The sequence below is a fragment of the Arachis ipaensis genome, chromosome B03, assembly GCF_000816755.2.
Source record: "Arachis ipaensis cultivar K30076 chromosome B03, Araip1.1, whole genome shotgun sequence".
NCBI classification, from domain to species: Eukaryota; Viridiplantae; Streptophyta; class Magnoliopsida; order Fabales; family Fabaceae; genus Arachis; species Arachis ipaensis.
The window spans coordinates 44,989,509-44,998,282 of record NC_029787.2 but is presented as its reverse complement, the minus strand read 5'-3'; the positions used below and the strand labels follow the sequence as shown (position 1 = coordinate 44,998,282).

Genomic DNA, 8,774 nt, shown 5'->3' with positions numbered 1-8,774 from the left:
CGACAATGACAACACTCAACCCGCCGGTGCCATTCCCACTTCCTCCTCTTTTTTTTTCTTTTTCTTTCTTTCTCTTCCTATGTTCTCCATCTCATTCTCTTTTCTTTCCATTTTTTTGTTCTGAGTGTGAGGGTTAGAAGGAGAGATGTTTGTGCGTGTGTGGATAGGGTTAAGAGAAGGAAGAAAAATATCATGGAATAGGTCCCACCATTTCATTTACTCATTTATTTATTTATTGTTATCATAATTTTTTTCTAGTTATTACAATTTGTTAATATTTTCTTATTATCTTGTTACTATTATTAAAGAGGTTTTTGTTACTTTACGATTGAAATTGTATGGATCCACATGAAGGACCCGTTTTATTAGTGAATGATTAGGAATTTGCGAACTAAACGATCTTTTTCATGAAAAACTAAATATGTTGAAGAATTATGAGCCATTGGGTTTGACTTTCTTTGGCGAAGAAGTAAGAATAATCAGATTACGATTCCAATTAATTTATAGAGTTAGCTAAAAGGCCATTTTCCCTAAAAAGAACCTGCTGTAAGGCCTAGGCTTAAAGTAGCCTACTAAAATCCCTACATTATTCTGCATCAATCAGAGATTAAAAAAAAAAGAAAATAAACAACCCTATTGATAGACTTGTTCACTGCATGACAAAAAAAAATCCAGTTGCTCACCGGCCCATCATCCACTCCTTTAACGGAAGCGAACCCCAACTTACCGCGTGTCCCCTATTCCCCTGTCCTTTCAGAGTTTAGAGAACATGAGAGACTCTCCCCTTCCTTCTCTCCTTCACCAATAAGGTTCACTTTGCTACTAAACCCCATTCTAGTTTGTGGCTTCATTGTTCTTGTTATCCTGAATAACCGAACGCCAGAACTGACGTTCCATAACAGAAGCCACCCCCACTCTTGTAACACCCTAATTACCCTAAGCCTTACCTCTAGCCCTAAGGCAAATGTTAATCAAATGTTACGACAATTCTAAGGCTTATACATATTTATATAGAAGGAAATAATATATTCTAGGAGCCCGATGAAGGATTAAGCTCAAAAATAAAATTACAAAAGTGCGAAACTTTCACACGAAGCTAACGCGTAAGATATAAGATACAGATGCAAAAGAATAGAACGGATATAGATATAAGAATATAATAATCATAGGAAACTAGCCGCGGCTTGCGGAGTTTAAGCTGACTAGTTACAAACAGAAAAATACAGAGTTTTAGAGTTAAAACAGCTTATACAACTTATCTCTCAAGTAAGCCTTTAAGGCCATAAAGATAAATATACAAGAGGTGAGAGAATACTACAACAAAATTAAAACAGAAATAAATAAAGAAGGAATCATACTCCGCTCTGTCACCATATCCGATTATTCACAATTTCACCAAGGTGAATTACGACCTGCATCTGAAAAACAACAACAAAGTATGGAATGAGAACTGGAGGTTCTCAGTATGGTAACAGTGCCCAATAATATAAGATGTAAGGCTCCGGGACGCCGAAGGTAATCCTAGAACTTCACATCGAACACGGATATTCAAGCTTAGAACAAAATATAATTAACGTAAACCTTAAACAATAAACAGGATTTTCTAAACTTAAAGGATTCTAACTAATACTAATCACACCACTGTATCCCACAGCCTCCGCCAACCTAACCTCCATGCGATCCCATCGCCACTGCCTACCTAACCTCCTCAGCATCAGACAATCACAATTAATGCAAACAAGTAAAACACAGATAATATTCATATATAACAAGTAGTTCAAGAAGCAAGTGGGCATGTTATACAATTAGGCAAGCTCAAGTAAACAAAGCAAGCAAGCATATAGAAGATGCATATGATGAATGTCTGTCCTATTGGCTGTGATATCATATATCGGTTATTGTGCCAAACCCGACAGAAAATCCGGTCGACAACTCCCGGATTAGTCTCTTTATTGCACATAAGGAGGAATAATTCCGAGGAATGAGTGCCCTACCACCTTCTCTTTTCAGAGGGAAACATTCCGAGGGAGCATGCCCTACCACCTTCCTCTGGTTGCCGTATGATTCTGTGGGTTAGTGCCCTACCACCTTGCAATCAGAGAGAAGTCTCATTCTCAGGAGGAATAATTTCGAGGGATGAGTGCCCTACCACCTTCTCCTTTTCCGAGGGAAACATTTCGAGGGAAAGTGCCCTACCACCTTCCTCTTTTCCGAGGGAGCGTGCCCTACCACCTTCCTCTGGTTGCAAGAAATATGAGTGAGAAACCCAGCTTCAACTCTCACATCCGAACGTAGGCGGGAGACTGCCGCAGCCCCTACGACGGATAACAAAACATATCATAATCATAAATTCAATCTCAAGGGCCAGTGCTCATAGCACCCTTCCACCCATACTCATTCCATTAACCATAATCATTCCTTTCCAAGTTCTCAACTCATCACAACCATCACCATTATCATAAATATTCCATTCCGAACTCATTGGTTCATCAGTTTTCTCATCTCTTTGTCGGCAATCACCAAGTTCACTACTCTTCCTTCTCTCTCAACCAAACTCGTCCTCAATACACCAGAACTTAAGCCTCCGTTTACTAACTTTTCAAAGTAAAACCCAAATAAAATCCTCCTAGGACCTTTCCCATGTCTGATACCCAAAAATAAGCCCAAGAGTCTTAAAATGATGTCACAGAAGCTTACAAGCTTGTTGGGAAGGTGAAATAGTTGAAAACAAAGTTAAGTTTGAGAAACAGGGCGTGTGCGTACGCATAGAGGTGTGCGTGCGCACGCCCAAAAGAAGTTTCAAAACGTGTGCGTATGCATAGAGGTGTGCGTACGCACACATACAAAAATTCACAAGTCTGTTCACTCGCACAAGCTGTGCTAGCGCCCTCAACAAACTGGCCTTCCCAATGTGTGCGTGCGCATAGGGCTGTGCGTACGCACAGGTTGTAAACCCTCATTAGTTATGTGCGCGCACAAGATGTGCTAGCACTGAAAATAGGAAGTATTTCCCATCGTGTGCGGACGCACAGGTCTGTGCGTGTGCACAGGTTCAAAATTTTGCAGGGTTGTGCGTGCGCACAAGGCTGTGCGTGCGCACATACCAGAAATCACAAAATTCTGCAACTCTGCAGAATTTTAGATTTTGACACCAAACTTTGAATGATCATAACTTCCTCTAAAAAATTCCAAATTTTACAAACTTTATATCAATTCAAAGAGTATTCAATAAAATTTAATTCTAAACCAGTTTCAACAAATTTTGAAAACCGAGGCATAAGTTATGATCGGACAAAGTTCACCAAAATTCCTTTTTTTTTTTTTTACCAAAACTCACAAAAATCTCAATTTACCACGTCCTCAAACCACATCCAACCAAAACAATACCAAGCTTCCATTTACAACTCAATATACCCTCTTGATTCACAATTCACTATTCATACGACCTTTCCATCACATCTCACTATCCTCAATCATCAGCATCAAATACATATAACATTAAAATTAATCATCCACAAACACATTCACCAATCATCAATCTATCACTATCATTAATAAAATACATCAATCATTAACAATCCTAAAAAATCCTCATTTATCCAATTCCCACATCATACATCAACATCATTCTCATCATAATCATCACAATCATTAAAATCATCATATTTTGCAATTTTCAACAATCAAAAGCATCATCAACATCCATCTTAAATCTCAACATCCACCAACACAACACATTAATAATTAATATTATTTAACAACATCAACAATATTTCTCATCTAGAATCATCACAAATCATACCCCCAACACATACATTCTTCTCATTCTCATCATCATACATATATCACAAACAATCATATTTTCAATTCAATCATATCCTGTGGGCCAGTAGTCTAAGTATCCAGAAACATTACATATTATATAAAGGAAACCTCAACCATACCTTGGCCGATTTTCAAACGCACCAAACACCAAAATGAAGCCACCAAGCTTGATCCAAAGCCTCAACCAACTCCAACAAACACCAAAGCTCAAACTAACAACACATATATCATCAAAATCAAAACTTAAGATACACAAAATAACTAAACACAAGGGTTTAGTAAAATCTTACCTTATCCAATGAGATTAGGGGTAAAATCCAACAATTACTCGCTAATAGAGATCACCTAAACAAGCAAAACCACAAAAATCTCCTAAAAAACCAACCCCAAAAATGCAGAAACTTAGGGCTGGAAACTGGAGCGAGAAAAGAAAGATCATACCAGATTTTCCTAGATAGAATCGAAGAGCTCGACGAGAGCTTCACGTGGCCGCAAACTGCTCGTCAATCGGAGCTCCGTTGCTCAAGTTATGGCTCCCGAAAGTGGAGGATGAATAGTGCTCCCATGGTTTCTCTTCTCTCTTCTCTCATAACCGAACTCCCTCTCTCTCTTTAATGAAAAATAAGCTGAAAGCTCATTAAAGGAGATATATATAAGTTGGGCTTGGGTCCAACTTAGGCCCGGTCCAACCCGTTTTCTGTTTTAGCCCGTTTGTCCCACTTTGGGCCAAAACCTTTAAGATTAGTGCCCGATTTTCAATTCTAAATACAACCCAGCAAATTATACACCAATGCCCTTGTACCATTGCATCGATATCTCCGCTATCCTAAACCATTAAAATTCTCTTCCTCCCAGCATCCAGTTCAAGGATCGTTCTGCTACAAGAAGACATTGCAAAATAAAATCGCTCTGCCTCTGCTAATACAACTTTTTCAAAAAATCTATAACTTATAAAAGCCTTCACCAAAACTGCAGCAAACCCAGAAAACATAGTGTAAGGTCCGACCGTAAATAAGAACATCGACATACCCCATAAGTAACACCACTTCCAAGACTCCCAAGTTAAACATGCCAAACATACACTAAAAATCATCCTCCTCAACACTCACATTACAAAGAACCTTACTTAACCAATTTCAATCCCAACTTAATATTCCATAAACCAAAACTATCTTCAAGTACCGCCACCTTATTAGGCTACGCAATACAATTACTAAGCAAAATCATATGCTACCATTATCACTAAAATCAAATTTAAATGTCAAACACACATCCTCATCTTCATTTTTAAAGAAAAACTTGATGCTTTAAAAGAAAAACCCACCAATCAATACATCTAACTCAATCTATACACACTATTCAAACCGATGCGCCCATCCCCCCACACATTTGCCTGACAAGTCCCGCCAGATGCTATGCAAATTCTCAAACATAGTGAGCATAATATAGGCAAAAGATTACTTACCTCGTCTTTAACCAGCATCCCAATATGGCCTTCCTTCAAATACGCCATTCCTCCTTTGCCACACATTCCTCGCTGTTCCAATTTCTCAAATTTTAGACCGCGCACCGCTGCCTCCAGACACGCACCGAACACAGTTCTTCACGCATGAACAACCCACCACTGGACCACCAGATCCACCCTCTCACTCCATTTCACCATCTCTGACTTCACTTCTACACAAGTATTACCTACAAGAATTATTTTACTGAGCACACAAATGGCTTGGGTACAAAGCTTCCAAAATCGCTTTACTCATACCTTTTAAGAAGCCACACTGCTTTTGTGCCTTCACAGCCGGTTATTAACGTCATTCCATATTATACTAAAGGTTATATTTGACTTTTCGCCTTTCACTAACAAATAAATTCCATGTGAACTACTTAATCATACAATGAATTTTATGTTCTGGACTTTTAGATTGGTACCAGGGATAACTTTGCTAAACTTTTTTCCACTTAGTAATAAGTAATGTTCTTCGAACGATGGAAAAAGTTGAATCCATCACTTTAGGAATTTTTTTTTTTGCATATTTCGAAAAAAAATGAAAATATTTAATAATTAAAATAAATTAGTCAAAAATAACTAAAATTTATTTTATTTAATTTTTATTAATTATTAATAAAAAGTAAACAAAATAAATTTTTACTGTTTTTTTTTTGTTTTTTTAATATTACTAAAAAAATTATGGTTCTTATTTGTTATTACGCGGACAAACATGTTGATTAGAGAAGAAAATATGAAGGAATATACAACAGAATAATTAGGAAAGTTATTACTGCTTTATATAAAGTATAAATTGTACGATAATAAGAAAATAAAGTCCATACAAACAAAAGTATTAAAACAGCCAAATCAATAGCACAAACAACACTTATAAATCTAATTAAAAGTGCTGAAATCTTCTTCGATTTATTGGAGGATTTATTTTAATATCAACTCTATCTCTGAATGTTAATTTTATGTATTAGGGACAAAATTTAAAATTTTAAGAGTAATTTTGAAATAAATCAAAAACATTAGCAAAAAGTTGAATGAATCGAAAATATTACAAATAAAATTGAATAAATTAAACGTTAAGAATATTTTTAAAAAAAATTATAAATCTTAAAGATAAATATAGTTTACCCCATTTATTTCACATTTTGTTGAATATGTATATGAAAGTGTTTTTCCCCCTATAGGTAGCTAGTAGCTACTATTGACTTAGAGAAATGACAATTATTGAAGTGTTGAAACTCAAGAATAATTGAAACGACATATAACAACAAACTAATTTTCCTAGCTTAGCCAATATATATACACACACGTACACGAAAACAACGGTATAAATATCTTCCTAGTATAATTGAAGTGCTTAAGCATTTTTCCATTTCGTGGACGATTGAAATCTCACTTAAAAAAGCTTGAATAAACACATATTAGGTCTTAGAACACAACTATTGGTAAATATGTTTGACTTTTTTATATAAATAAATATTAAAAATATTTTATTTCTCAATATACGCACGACTAAAAATAGTTACCGAGTCAATGAGTAATAACTCAAATGGCATAGTCTCCCCATACTCAATTAAGAGGTTGCGGGTTCGAGTCTCCTATCTTTAGTAAAAAAAAAAAAAATAATTACCGAAATGTGCATTATTAATTCTGATGTGACGTCTACGAATTAAGTTTACACTCCAAATCAAGGGAGAAGGTCACCAAATGGCACTGGTAGCAATAAATTGAGAGAAATCAGGCCGGCGACAGCGAATTAGAGCCAATAGAAAGGAGGAGAAGTGAAAAAAAAAAATTGAAGATGCAACTAAGTATGTGTTTAGATTACAATTTATAAGTGAGAGTTTGTATAAAATTGATTTTTGCGAACTTGATTTTGATAAAAAGTAAATTTGTGTTAAAGTGATTTATGTTTGGTAATTTTTGTATTAAAATAGATTATAGTAAAATAAATATTGTTTGGTTTGTACCATTCAAAATTACTTAGATAAAAAATTACTAAAAATTTAAATAATTTTTTTATATTATCCTATCATTTTAATTTAGATATTTAAATAGATCTTATTAGTTAATTTTATAATAAAATTAATATATTAGTATACCAATTTCATTAATGAAACGTTACATTAGTATACCAATTTCATTAATGAAACGGTTATATTAATTCTTCTTATATTGTACCTAATTAATTAATTGTAGTTAAAGGTGTCATCATTGATTAGTAATACGAAGATAGTTCTAAATGTAGATTGTGACTTGTACTTAAATAGTTCAGAATCAGTGAAGAATGCTCTTTGCTTTTTGATGAATGAAGAAAAAGGCCATGAAATTGCTTTTGTGCAGTTCCCTCATAATTTTGACAACATTCTCAAACATAACGTATATAACAGTACTCTATTAACACTAATTGATGTGAGTCACTCCATCTTCACTAATATAAATAAATTGAAAAATATTCAAATGATTTATTTTTTTGTATTGATTATTATTTCTATTATTATTATGTGAAGGTGGAGATGCATAGTGCAGATGGTTATGATGACCTTTTGTACATTGGAACATGCTACTTTCACAGGAAGGATGTTTTATGTGAGATGAAGTTTAGTGTTAGATACAAGAATGACTTGTTAAAGTGTGAGAGAGACAATTGCGTAGAAGTAAACTTGAATGAATTAGAAGTAAAATTAAAGGCTCTAACAAGTTGCACCTACGGAAAGAACACACTTTAGAAAAAAACACACTTTAAGGAAAACACACATTGCCGCCGGCCCTAATTTCTCCCCACTCGTGGGTGCCAGACGTGATGTGTTCCATTTCGCGTATGCCAGTCGCGCAATAAAAGTGCAGCTTTTTTACCTACTGCTGTCAGTACCATTTTGTGGCATTTCTCCTTACTTTGGAGTGTAAACCCAATTTATAGACGTTACCCCAAAATTAGCAATGCGCATTTTGGTAATTATTTCTAGCGGTACGTATATTGAAAAATAAAATATTTTTAATATTTATTTATATAAAAAAACCGATATGTTCCATATTCCTTTAACAGTAATGGTTGTACTACCAGTGCTTCGAACTTGAGTCCGATAAAGTATAGAAATCAAGCATAACATCTCATACAGTAAAATAAATTAAAAACAAAGAAAACTAAGAATTATGTAGTTATTTTATATGTCATTATTAGGTCCTACTTCTAATTTTTATGACTTGCTTAAATTTATATTTCTCTCAGACAATTGTATTTGTCATATAGATATGAACATAAATAAACTTACAAATAATTAAAAAAACGTAACAAAAATAAAAAATATAATATTTTTTATTAATAGCAAACAGATTTTTTATTTAACAAACGACTTGTGTATTTGGTTTAAATTTTCGTGGAAACAATTGAATAACAATTTAAAAGTTGCATACAAAAATCCGTAATAAAATTTAATCTATAGGCTTC

At 34.4% G+C, this 8,774-nt stretch overlaps 2 long non-coding RNA genes across 2 annotated transcripts; both read right to left on the bottom strand.

Annotated features, from left to right (window-relative positions):
- Positions 1,117-4,003, bottom strand: LOC110270152. Its single transcript, XR_002359340.1, has 2 exons — positions 3,945-4,003; positions 1,117-1,418 (listed from the first exon to the last, which is right to left on the bottom strand). It is a non-coding gene; the product is annotated as an uncharacterized LOC110270152 (long non-coding RNA).
- LOC110270151 lies at positions 4,116-5,848 on the bottom strand. The gene is made up of 3 exons (XR_002359339.1): positions 5,291-5,848; positions 4,267-4,794; positions 4,116-4,170 (listed from the first exon to the last, which is right to left on the bottom strand). It is a non-coding gene; the product is annotated as an uncharacterized LOC110270151 (long non-coding RNA).